The sequence below is a fragment of the Pleurodeles waltl genome, chromosome 5 (assembly GCF_031143425.1).
Source record: "Pleurodeles waltl isolate 20211129_DDA chromosome 5, aPleWal1.hap1.20221129, whole genome shotgun sequence".
Taxonomy (NCBI): domain Eukaryota; kingdom Metazoa; phylum Chordata; class Amphibia; order Caudata; family Salamandridae; genus Pleurodeles; species Pleurodeles waltl.
This window is the reverse complement of record NC_090444.1, coordinates 589,819,953-589,833,351: the sequence shown is the minus strand read 5'-3', so window position 1 is coordinate 589,833,351 and position 13,399 is coordinate 589,819,953. Positions and strand designations below refer to the sequence as shown.

Here is a 13,399-nt window from a genome sequence, read left to right as displayed (position 1 = left end):
CTGTGCATAGGTCATTCAGAGCTTCCAACCAATCTTTGGGCCTGAGTTAGAGATTGGTGGAGGGGTTACTCCATCACAAACAAGTTCCTTGGGCTATAATGGAATTGTAATACCGCATATGAGATATCTGTCATGTTTGTGACAATATAACCCTCTTTCTCAAACTCTAGATCAGGTCATTTGTTAGATAGTGTTAGGTATTGTGCATTGACCCTCACTCCAATCACCAACAAGGGCTACAACACATTCCACATCATTATTTTGGTGTATCAGTGTTTAAGAGCAGCCTGAGAGACTATCTGCCCTTGCATTCTTACTTCCAGGTAGATACTTGATTTAAAAATTAAATTCATATAACCCTGAAAGAATGTGTACTAACCTCACCTAGACTTTGCCTGTTCCATTACCCCTAAGCATAAAAATAAGAGGCTCATGATATGTAAAGATTTCAAATTGTGCATCCCACAGGAAGGTTTTGAATCTTTTGGACAAGAGCATGCCAACGCCTCCCTCTCTATGGTATTGTAGTTCAATTCAGTAGATGTTAGTAAGCGTAGTGCAAAGACAATAGTGTGTTCTTTCTTGCCCTCCCATTGCAAAAGAACAGCACCAGGTTGGCTGGTGACTGCCATCAGAAAACAGGGTATGCTTCTTTGGTGCAGCTAGACCATTCACATTTCTGTGCCTTTTTAACAGGTCTCCCAAAGGCTGCACAACACAGGCATATCCCTGCATAAAATGTGATAATATTCGCAAAGACAGAGAAAAGAGTGGAATGTCTCCTTGCTTTGAGGCGGAACAGCCTCCAGAATGGCACAAACTGAAGACAATTTGGGTTTTATGCCTCACAGTTCCCTAAATAGTCTAATTGCTTAACCATAATTTGCACTTTTCTTTTCTAAAAGCCATAAATTTGCACTTTTCTTTTCTAAAAGTTATACTGTCACGCAGGTTCTCATTATGCTAATGAGGTTACTGAATTTGGGTGGCAGAATCACATAGATTGTGGGTACTAAGTACAATTCCACACCATAAAGCACCATATTCCATGTACCTGAACGACTTGAAGGACACACAGAAGCTCTCTTACCCATGTCCTATAAGGGGCTATGGTATCTGTGGACCAGATCTGGATCCAATACTACAGTTGCCACAGGACAGCTATGTCTGCAACAGAATGCAGATTCAGATCCATTTGAATAGGCAACGTAGGTGAACTCAAGGGAATTGTTTAACAAGGCCTTTAGAAAGGATTTTTCTACTCTTTCTATATTATGCAATTAGCCATGGCCCCATAGCTCAGCACCATACAAAGCCACCCCTCTAGCTTGGCTTTTGTAAATTTCTATTGCTGGTGTAATGGAAAAACTAGGTGATCTAGCAGCAAATCTCAAGATGCCCCCTATCATTTGTTTAAGGGACATGGTACATTTTATTAGCTGGGCTGTCCATTTGTGGGAGTTCTCTAATCTGACTCCCAGATAGTTGAAGTCTATTAAACGTTCAAGAATGTCACCATCTAGCACTATGTTGTTTTACTTTTTTTACTCTATACTTTAGGTCACCAAAAACCATATATTTGGTTTTGGTGCTATTTATTTGAAGACCATGATCCCTACAAAATCCCGAAAGTTTTTCCAAAAGCCTGGATAGTCCAGAGGCAGTTTGAGATAATAGTAAAGTGTCATCAGCAAACAATAAGCACAGTGTCTTGGTCCCACCCAGTATAGGAGCATCGTTTTCACAATCATATAAATAGGGGATGCAGGCATTTAGAAAAAGTAAAAAAGGAGTAGGGGCCAACACACAACACCTTTCTGTATGGGGAACTCTTTCGATAGTCCTCTGTCTTTTCCCCACCTTACTCTAACAAAACTCTCTGAATTCAGTTCTTTGATCAGATTTAACAGAGGCCCAGGAACTCCAGATTTACCCAAGATCTCCCATAATTTAAGCCGAGGGACCAGGTCAGATGCAGATCTGAGATCTACAAAGGTGACAAACAGCATCCTAGAGTCCATGTCCGCCATTTTCCACTTAATTGTGAGAAAGTGGAAGATCTGGTCCACGGTGGCCGTCTTCTGCCTAAAGCCCACCTGCAAATAGCTTAGAACACTGTTCTCCTCTATCCAAACTGTAAGCCTGCCCAAGACTTGATGGGAGAATATTTTCTGCAGGTTATCTAGGAGACTAATCAGTCTATAGTTGTCCGGAACTATTTGTCCCCTTTCTTATGAATGGGAACAAAGATTGCACCCTTTCAAGGGCAAGGAAGATTAGTGCCCTCCAAGATAGCATTTGAGACCCCATTTATATAGGGGCCCCATAGTTTCAAATCAGACTTGTACAGGTTGGACGGTATCCTCTTTGAATCAAACCAAGTGGCAATAATCACAATCATATAGTTTTCAAAAGTACAAAACCACTGTTTCCAAGACTTGTGGGATTTGCCAGTGTTTTGCAAGAAAGGTGCAATTCGTACAAACTGAGAATTAGTGCTCATTGTTGCCTATAATTAAAAACTGAGGAAAAAGTACAAAATGTACACTTGTAAAATGTCACATCTTTAACTGTAAATATTGAACAAATATTTTAATTTTCATAAATTATACTAAAACAGTAAAGGTGTGCTCAATCAATTAAAGCTATAAGAGAAATGTACAATCCCACAGCCGCCTTAGAATGAGGAAATTATGCCTTGGAGGAAATGTCCATACTTTCAGAAGTACCTTTTTAAATCCAACGTTGCTTACCAAGGATGTTCCTGTCACAGATAGTGCAGCCAATTAATTGCTCATTTAATGTGTGCCCATCACTGGTAGTGTGAGCCAACGCCATAAGATCATTGCCTTCCTGCATAAAAAGAATCATAATTATAAATATGACCATAAGTTCGGAGCATTCACTAACATTTTGCATGAGTTTCCCTCCATGGAAATACATTTAAAACCACTCGTAAAAAAAGGCAGCTGATAATATTTTTCCAGTGTGGGAATGTGGTTCTAAAAATTCTGGACCCATGTAATTTACTTTGCCACAGCAGTACGATTTTAGTATCAAAAGACCGATAATGACTAGTACACTAAGCATGAGCATTTTCGCTCAATTCCAGCAGCGTTTTCACCTCGAAATCGCCATTTTCGTCCTGCACTCGCGGCTCCCATTTTATACACGGCAGCCATTTTTAAAAGTTGCCCTCACATAGGCTTATAATACAGTCAGATTTTATTCCAAGGACACGTACACCTTGATTGACTTTTCTCTGACCTGGGCAAGCTGGAACCATTGCCTCAGGCCAAACCTGTTTGGTCAGTCCCTCTCCCAGTGGCCGAATCAGATAGCATCAAGGCACACCATGCCATAAAACCCTTATTATCGCTCACACACCCTGCCTAATCTTGCTCACACCTGCACCTGCTCTTTTCTTCTTCTTACTTTACGAGGGGGAGGTGCCCGTTTTTATTGGGGGTCCACACTTATCTGATGTAAAATACTAGGCCTTGCCGGGTAATTTATTATGGGTTGGATGACATGAAATATGAGGTTTCATCATGACACTGTTTTTTCCTTTGTAGTGAAAACATGTGAATGACCAACCAAAATGTCAAGAATGTTTGCCTGAAGCTTAAAAAACTGTATATAAGGAAACCTGACTTTGCATTGAAACACAGTCTCCTGAGAACATACAAACCGTGCTGTTGTACTTCTAGGACGCTTGTTACTTGGCTGCAGCCAATAAATTCGATCTTTGACTTCACCTAGAAGACTCTGAGTTTCTGTGGTCTGAATCAGGAAAGTACCCGAGGTCTTTGGGTGTACCCTGGCACCGCTGGGTTACCGGATCAGTACTGGTTCTGAAAAACCCAGTACCTCAGTTGGCGCCCAACGTGGGGCGATACCAGCGGTACCGGTCCAAGCCTGAGGTCCGTGGGGAGCTTCGTGTGAAAATTCTGGAGGAAGGCTGCCACTTCATCGACCCCTGCATGTCGACGTGGTCCAAAAGTCTTTGCTGCGAGGTTCCCCGCTTCCCGACGGCTACGAAGGACTGCTGCCCTGGCTATCGCCCTGATTTGGACCCTTGATGTTTGGTAGAGCGAAACGATAAGACGAGTCTTCTGGTGATGTCATCGATATTTTCAGTTAAGTATAAGTGGAGCGTCTCCCAGTCCTTAGTTGGACACTTGGTTTGGTCCTTAAGTTGGACATTTGGTTTGGTATCCCTTTGGGATCACTTTGATTTGGAACTTGCAAGTACCAAAGCCGAAGGACTCGTGTATTCACGAGACTATCGTAAACGATAATCCTTTGAATTTTGAAGCTAGACTAGTGAGCGAAGATGCCTGGTCTTAGCAGACTTAGAAATTTGTTTTGTCTTGGTTTTAAAAGGGACTCCCAGTTGGAGGACTCATGTCCGGTTCCTCCGATTGGAACTCCAACCTATGAACTATATGTGAAGCACGGAGTAGGCCCCATCACGTTTAATAAAGTATGGGTCCGCTATTCTTGGAAATAATTGTGAAAAGTTTTATTTTTTTCTTGTGAATATGACTTACAACTAGGATCTGCAAACGGTTCTGTAAGTAAATTGCGACGGCGATATTTATGAAAAATGGCTAAAGCGCGCTGTATTGTGTGTACTGAGTGTTTTCTGTTTATATCTGAAATGAGCTCAATGTGTGTTTGTGGGTCTTCTTGATGTTTACAGTTTGTTAAGTAAAATGTTGGTTAATTAATATTAAGTAGAAACTTAGAAAAAATCCAGAAATGAACCATGTGATGTGCTAACATAGCTATATGTTGCTCTTTAATTTATAGAATGAGCAATTGTGCACATATACAAAACTGCCGTTAAATGCTTAATAAATTAGAAAACACATTCAATAGATATAAATAGGGCCCCAAAAAAAAAACGAAATTATCTATTTTTGCAAAAAAATAAATAAATTTACAGCATTTTTCTTAGATGCATTGTATTAGATGTTCACAGGCAAACTTTTCAGCTGCAGTATATTTGATAGGAATGTTCAATTCAGCCAGCACTTTCCCAGTTAAACATGGGTGGAATTTTGCATAACCTTCCTTTTAAATGAAAGTGGCGCAAAAATGTGACACATTTCAAGTTAGGCTCATGCGCTTAGGCTTGTGAGTTAATGTATCCCAAATAATAGGCAAGGGATGCAGCTTGCTTTTATATGTGGAATTATCACCAAAAAAAGAATAATGTTTTTTTTTTTTTTTTTTTTTTAAAGAAAATTATTAATTATGGAAACATTATTTAAAAAATAAGTGCCTTTCAAAATCGTTTTTTAATATTTATAAAGCTTAATACCTATACTATGACCTCCTAACATTAAAATTTAATTTAAGTTATGTTGCACCGCTAAAATGACATTTGTATGTGCAATTTTCCCTTGGCGCAGGAGCAAACAAGCTCATTTCTATAAAGTATAAGTTAATATTTTCAATGGCTGACTCATGGATTGTGTAATAGACATTCTGGTAATGCATATTATGCAAGAAAATTGTAGGATATTGATTTTTTAATGCCTAAAATATCAAAGTCGATTTTGGGCAAAAGCACTGTTTAAACTGCATTTTCTTTCATTCAGAGTACTTTTTAAAGTGTCTCAGGCTTCAGTAAATGCATACATTTAGGTTTGATATATATTTGCAGGTTGTGCCTTCTTATGATTCAATGAGTCAATGTGCCAGTACAAAGGCTTGTTTTAATATCAAGGTTGAAGGTTCTAACTTCAGCTGGGCCTACTGAGACGTTCATTCATTCGAGGTTGATGAAATATGTACCATTGCATGGGATTGCAACAAGCATTTATTCTAACAACTGGTATGTGTGTTATTAAGGTTTGTGAATTATTCACAGTAAATGTAGTTTAATAATCTGGAAATAGAGAAAAAAAATGTTAGCGCCTAAAAAGGAAAACATTTTTTTTTTTTTAAATAGAGTGAATTATTGCAGGTTAGAAGGAAAATAGGAAGGCCTACTGTCTTTGACAGATTCAGAGTGGCAGAAGCCAGGAGAGCTACAGAGGCTGGCTCAAGTCACGCTGCTGAGATGCTATCTTTAGTTTTCCCATAAACAATGGAGGAGGCTGTCATGTTGACACTTGTGACCTTTTAAATTAGGGCCTTGTCTCTGTGAAATGCAGAATGACCCCTCTAAAAGTGGGATTTCTGGTTTCTCCAGAAGAACATCAATACAATTAAAGAACTTAATTCAAAGGGAAAATATAAAAAAAAGGGGTTTCTTCGAAAGTCCCAACATCATGTTAAATGCTCTGCAGAACTGATACATTTGTGTCTCCGCTCTAAAAAAATAAAATGATGCCTGCTAGTTGCTTTTATTTGACAGAAAACGAAGTGTTGCATTAAGTCTTAGACAGAAAATAAGATGCAGCCCTTTTCTAAAAAATTTAAGGCTACATGCCTTAATGAGAACGATTTGCCAATTAAGACTTATTTTTCACAGTGGAAATTGTAGGTGCCAAATTAATATGGAGTGTCAGTGTAACAATTTTTACTTTTAGAAAGGTAAAACTAAGGTGGCTTGATGTTGCGAAGTAACTGACAAGAGGGTAACAGTTAAGTAATGGAAATTTATTTTCGTGTATTTGGTCCTATCATGAATTGTTCTTGCTGGTCCTGTATGTTAGAAGAGAAACAGTAAAGTTATATTTGACAGCAGATTTCCATTGCCTGGTGATCTACTGTCAAAAGGAGGGTAAGGATTTTAAACCTGACAAATTAAACAGGCCTAAATATTGGGTTTTGGGCTGCAGGTTTACAGTGCATAAAGTACATGACATGGTGTTGTGTGTCACCGCTTATTCACACATGCTATTGTTTTGTCTATGCTTTTTGTGCTTGATACACAGCAAGTATATCTGATGGCTTGACGTTTTGTGCGTTTTTATTATTTTTTATTTGTTTTTTGCATGTTTGTTGCTGCTTTTGATACTATTACAAGCTCCCCTGTGTTGTGAGGGGATGGTCATGACGATGCCCATCGCTACGCAACAGTTGGTTGAACTTGTTCGGGTTACTAAATTCCACAGATAATGATATTTCATGCTGTGAACATAAAAGACAACACTTCACCAGTGCATGTCTATTTGGCTATAATGGTATTGAAGGAAAATAAAAAGAGATATACAGGATCAAAGAGCGTCACCTGCAGTTAGTCACGTTACTGCCCCTTCCCTTAAAGGAACAGGCAGCCCTACATTTATGTAGCCTTGATTGGACCTAAGGATGAAATTATAGATCTGTGACTCAAGGTGGCCTAATTTCTATATTACATTAGTTAATGATGTTCTGTTTCCTCAGTAGCATATGGCTTTCGTTCCTTAAAAGAAAACCAGGTTTTCATTTTTTCCTGAAGAAGGAACTGAAACATTAGCTAGGAGTACCGTATATGGTGTAGTCGCCAACGGTAGAGTTAAAATTTGTGTAACTTTGGCCTTTGTGTATCACCTGTACTCTCGGTGTTGTGTCACATGCCTGACTATCACCCAAATAATTTTTTTTGTTCTTCCTATAGATTTTTTCTTTTGTTACTTCCCCTGACCAATGTCGCATCATGCTTAGTTATTGAGATTTTAGCTATGTCCTTGTCCCATTTCTCTTTTTCGAATTCCTTTCACCAGTCAGCCCTTTTATTATTATTGATGTATTGTTCAGGTTCATATTTCCAGACTGCAGTGATGTACCAGGGACCCCCATGTTATGTATAATTCCCTTTGGTATGACCAGACTGGTTTTCAAGAATTTGCCTTAGGCCTGCTTCAATGTTTTCCAGCCTGACTGTCAGGGTAGCGATAGACTGGTTAACTGACTCAATATTATAGTAAGACAAGTTTTCCATTTCAATAGGAGATATCTTATGTTTACCTTTTTGAACATGACGAATTTTCAATGTCTATTTTAATTTGGTTTTCGGTTCCCTTCTGTTCCTGCTACTTTAATTTTTGGTGGGATCAGATGTGTCCTAATCATGCAAATATCAGGACCCTCTAGTTCTTGTCTTTTTGTTTGCACATTTGACTATTAGCCTGTGTATTGCATAGTGCACCTGATGCACAGTTTTTAAAGGAAGGTTTCTACATGTCCCTGATAATCGGTATCATGTGATTTCTCTATTGAGATGTTCTAAGGTAAGGAGGAACACCTAGACTTAATCATTGAGGAAAATATGTGTTTACCCCATTAGACAATGCCACTGTGTGAGGAAATCCATTCAGATAGAATTCTCATGTAGCTATAGATGGCAGAGAATAATGGAGAGAACCCAATTAAAGATGCTAGAGACCCTGTTTTGCCCTTCTGCCTTTGTCTTTGTATTTTATGCCCATGGTGTATGGCTACTCCTTTGAAGATTGCAGACCACCTGCTTGCAGTCCCCTTGTTAAAAACCATGAACAGTTTTTTTTTACTAAATTGAAGGAAACTAACAACTGTGGCACATTTCCTACGTCACTAGATTCTGCAGGTATCAAGTCATAATAACCTGCAGGACATTGATTTAAGCCTAATTCCCATCAGTGACAGCTACAGATGAAAGACGGACGTCTTGGTCCTACAGTCTCAGCACCCAGAAAGTAGCAAAGCTGGACAGCGATCGCCAGCGCATGGTATCGTACTTGCTCCATCAGACGGCGTTGGACATCGCAGAGCCAAAGTTTCAGTGTAAAGGAGCTAAAGAGAAGGATTCCTGTTGTTGATAGCAGAGCTGTTTTGAGGTTTCATTTCTCTACCTGTCATGTGCTGGTAACCTCTGACAGTGTGCAATCCCTTGAGCCCCTTGGCCTGAGTTTTGGCCACACACACCCTTTTCTTTGCTCCAACGGAAGAAGGGCAGTGCACCGGAGATTTCAAGTTTGAAAAAAGGCACTATATTGTGGTGCCCATGAAAGAGCAGCCTGAGCATCCTCTGACACTAAATAATGAGTGTTGGAGTCTGAAAGTGCTGCTGAGCTTGAGCTATTTCCCAATTAATGGTGCTTGGGTCTGCACGAGATGATTTGTGCCCTTGATCAATGAAGAGCACATTGTTTGTAGTGTCTGCCACAGAGGAGAGACACTGGTGCATTGCTTTAAGACATTGAGACTTTCGAGTGAGCTGTGGGTGTTTGCCAGGAGGGCACTCCAACTAAGCAGTACTTTTCTCACGAAGAGGCCTGAATTGAGAGGCCCATGCGAAAGAAAACAACAAAAGAAAATTTGATGGACAATAGCAGCCTGCCAGAGAGGCTTTTTGAACGGACTCTGGGCATAGTTGGTTTCACAAGAGGTTTCCGTGTGATTGTATAGACTAGGTGTTAGGAGACTGATTGTTTTGCTGGCATTGTTTTAAAGTACTATTCTGTTTAGTAAAAGCAGAATAAAGTCCATTTTCTGTGGAAAGAGTACCCCCTTTTCACCTTAGAGCATTGATGAGAGTCACCACTGTTCCACCTGAACATACAAAAATTACTGAAATGCAGAGGAGCCCTAAAAATTTTACTAGATAATTTTAGATTTGCTTTTTGGTTAGGGTTGTGAAAAATTATTATTTCATTTGTAATAGTGGTCACTACTTTCTCCCGTTGTCTATATGTTCTTAATAACGTGTTTTCTAGTGTCTTTTAAACATGACGTTGTCATTTATGGGTGGGATTGTTTTTCTCTACTCAATTGACTTCTGCACCCACTTCCCAACCTATGTCTTTTCCTACTATTGTTTCTTTGCACTCTTTTCACCCTTTTCCTGAACATGAGCAGGTTAGAAGATCAGAATTCGTAAGCAATTCTTTTGTACAGCTTCTGCATCAACACTAGTTAGTAGTGAACATCACTAATTGTTGGGTGTGTGATCTTATGCCACCTACTGCAGATAGAGGTATTCCTTATTTTGTCCTGCCATATGTGGCCTTTTGTGCTACTTCATGTTCGAGAAGACCTGTCCAGAGAGAATTACCAAGTACTAGAATTTTGCTCCAGCAACATCTCCATGGCCTTATAAACATAGACCTGGACTCAGATTAGCATGAGAATAGGTTTATTGCCTATGTAAGGGCGCAAAAGGAGGGTTTGTGGTTCTAAAAATTCTGGACCCATGTAATTTACTTTGCCACAGCAGTACGATTTTAGTATCAAAAGACCGATAATGACTAGTACACTAAGCATGAGCATTTTCGCTCAATTCCAGCAGCGTTTTCACCTCGAAATCGCCATTTTCGTCCTGCACTCGCGGCTCCCATTTTATACACGGCAGCCATTTTTAAAAGTTGCCCTCACATAGGCTTATAATACAGTCAGATTTGATTCCAAGGACACGTACACCTTGATTGACTTTTCTCTGACCTGGGCAAGCTGGAACCATTGCCTCAGGCCAAACCTGTTTGGTCAGTCCCTCTCCCAGTGGCCGAATCAGATAGCATCAAGGCACACCATGCCATAAAACCCTTATTATCGCTCACACACCCTGCCTAATCTTGCTCACACCTGCACCTGCTCTTTTCTTCTTCTTACTTTACGAGGGGGAGGTGCCCGTTTTTATTGGGGGTCCACACTTATCTGATGTAAAATACTAGGCCTTGCCGGGTAATTTATTATGGGTTGGATGACATGAAATATGAGGTTTCATCATGACACTGTTTTTTCCTTTGTAGTGAAAACATGTGAATGACCAACCAAAATGTCAAGAATGTTTGCCTGAAGCTTAAAAAACTTTATATAAGGAAACCTGACTTTGCATTGAAACACAGTCTCCTGAGAACATACAAACCGTGCTGTTGTACTTCTAGGACGCTTGTTACTTGGCTGCAGCCAATAAATTCGATCTTTGACTTCACCTAGAAGACTCTGAGTTTCTGTGGTCTGAATCAGGAAAGTACCCGAGGTCTTTGGGTGTACCCTGGCACCGCTGGGTTACCGGATCAGTACCGGTTCTGAAAAACCCAGTACCTCAGGAATGAAACATGCTCATGCTTTTACATGAAAAACCTTCTTCACAGAGAAATGTGTTCCCTGTCTAGAAAAGTAATTTGACATCTACAAATGCACGTATCTATCACTAATGTCCATTCCGATTACCCACCACGCAGTCAAACCCTGAAATATGCATGGCAGAATTAGAGTATGTGTGGGAAATAACATACTGGCAGGTGTTTTCCGGGATCCAGAACCCCAATACACTCTGGGTCTATCCTTTTTGCTCAAATAAGCCACTTAAATGGAAAGCCAGGGGTACATTGAAGAGTCTTGTCCCACTGCACATTAAGCCTCTAATTCCCATACCAGTGGTACACATGCAGCCCCTCTAATTCCCATACGAGCCATACATACTCAGTCAAACTTACAACAATCAGTAGTCCAAAGGATATAACAATAGTTACTGTTTATACTTGATAATTATATGTGCATATTTGTTTAAAAGTAAAGACACGGTTTAATAAAAACAGTCTCCTACTATATTTGATTTTTTGCTCATCGTAATCCCTGATATAAAACATGTGAAATTGGTGAAGCACTCTTGTGGAGGCATGTCACAAACCACCCAATGCTGATGTTTTGTTCTTTAAAAAAAAGCCATATATTTCTACTTCATTCTATGAGTTCAATGATTCCAAGGAATACCGTGAGTCCAATTCTCAAGCCAATTCATCAATTATGCCAGCTGCAGCAGAACAGATTATTGCTTTAAGACAATCTGTGTTCTTAAATTGCCTTTCATTTACTGGTTTTTCAGAATATGCTTGAAAGAATGTGACACTGACATTGTTTAAAATTATTCCTATAGGTGTTTGACTAACTTATTTGAGAAATAGCCAATACGGAGCTGAATTGAAAAATATGGGAGAATAGCTTCATTATTGTTATGAGGTGTAGTTAAGGTTCCACAACTTGAACAATCTAGTGCCTAAAGGGTAAAGGCATCTTTTTGTGAGGAACCTGTCCATATCCTTGGAAGACGTGGTTAAATTAAAAGAGATCTCTTGTGTGAGTAAAGTATTCCTAGCAGCACCAAAAGTGCAAAGAAGAAAAGAAGAACACTTCAATGAACAAAAGAACTGCAAAATGATAAGAATTTGCCAAGAGAATGTTTAAAGAAAACTTAAAACGTGCATGTAAAAACAGTGGGTAAGTGAAAAGTCAATATTGATCTATGCGGTCATCCTGACCATAGCAGTTCAAAAGTTGGATTGCATTGAGGTTTGAATTGAATGATGCACGGAGAGAATCTGGACTTAGACTGGAGTTGAAGAGAGGAACAAGAAATAACAACTTTGTTTAGAGTTCAATAGCTTATTCCATAACAACTGAGGAACTATGTTCTTCTCATCTATTGCATTACATCATGTGAGAGTTGTGATAATCGTATGCCCCACAATCATTCTTGGAAATTTTCTATGAAGTGGTTGATTGCCTACTCTCTTTAGACTATTTATGAAGAACACTTGATTTCTTTGTTAATTTAGGCTATGTCTCACATCTGAATAGTAAATTTGTCTTCAACCACTTAAATCCTTTGCCTAGTTTATCTTGTCCTGTCCCATATCTTACCATTGTTCTGGTTAATAGCAGTGCTTTCCTTCCTACCATTTGCCCTTTTTTGCAGGGCTTTATTAATTCCTAGAATAGCACAGTACCCCAAAACCATGCAGAACTTACATGCTAAACTGTGCAATCAGTTGGAATTTCATGGCAATTGGGCTCCTGGACCAAGAATCTGTTTAGTGTTTTCAGCCATCAAATGTTCAAGCCTATGCTGTAACTGCCACTTGTGCACATTGAAGTACAAGTTGTACATGTTGTGGGATGTTCAAAGTCTCAAAGATGGTTAATTTAAGTGTGCTACACTTTGCAGTCAGTAGTGATTCATGCAATGCACACCCACTGCAACTTGTTGCAAGTCAGCATGAGTAGCACACTACAAAACCGCCTTTATCAAAGGCTCAAATGCATGCTATTGTAAAAGAGTCTTGCTGCACTATTGTATGTCTAACATCTTGCAAAGATGGCTACCGTCATATCTAACACCTCTTGCAAAGATGACCACCGTCACTTGTTTTACTTTCACTGTTTCAATTGCTGTAAATTCTAAATGTAACAACTGCCCATGGCAGTAGCGACATTATCTAAGTCTGACATGTTGTGTGTCAGGCACTTGGTAAAAGGCTTGGCACTGCAGCACCTCTGTACTACAGAACACTGCGAACCGCGCAGTATCTGTGGTTTAATTCTCACACAACCTAATGCCTTTGTATCTACAAGGCAACACACCATACAAGGCACCTCACATTGCAGCCCTAACAACGTGCACAACTGTCTGCTTCACTCCTCGTGAACCGCTTTCGTCAGCCTCTGCAATGATTTGGCAGCTATTAGAGCTACTCTTTCT

At 39.6% G+C, this 13,399-nt stretch overlaps 1 protein-coding gene across 8 annotated transcripts in view; it reads right to left on the bottom strand.

Moving 5' to 3' along the window:
• The window catches only part of CHRM3 (cholinergic receptor muscarinic 3), a 3,010,830-nt gene that overhangs the window by 1,801,364 nt on the left and 1,196,067 nt on the right, over positions 1-13,399 (bottom strand). For 3 of the 8 annotated variants that reach the window (XM_069234407.1, XM_069234409.1, XM_069234405.1), the window contains one exon: positions 2,754-2,853. The exons of the other annotated variants lie outside the window; for them this stretch is intronic. The gene's annotated coding sequence lies outside the window, so the exon portion shown is untranslated. The remainder of the gene's footprint in view (positions 1-2,753; positions 2,854-13,399) is intronic. 8 annotated transcript variants of the gene reach the window in all.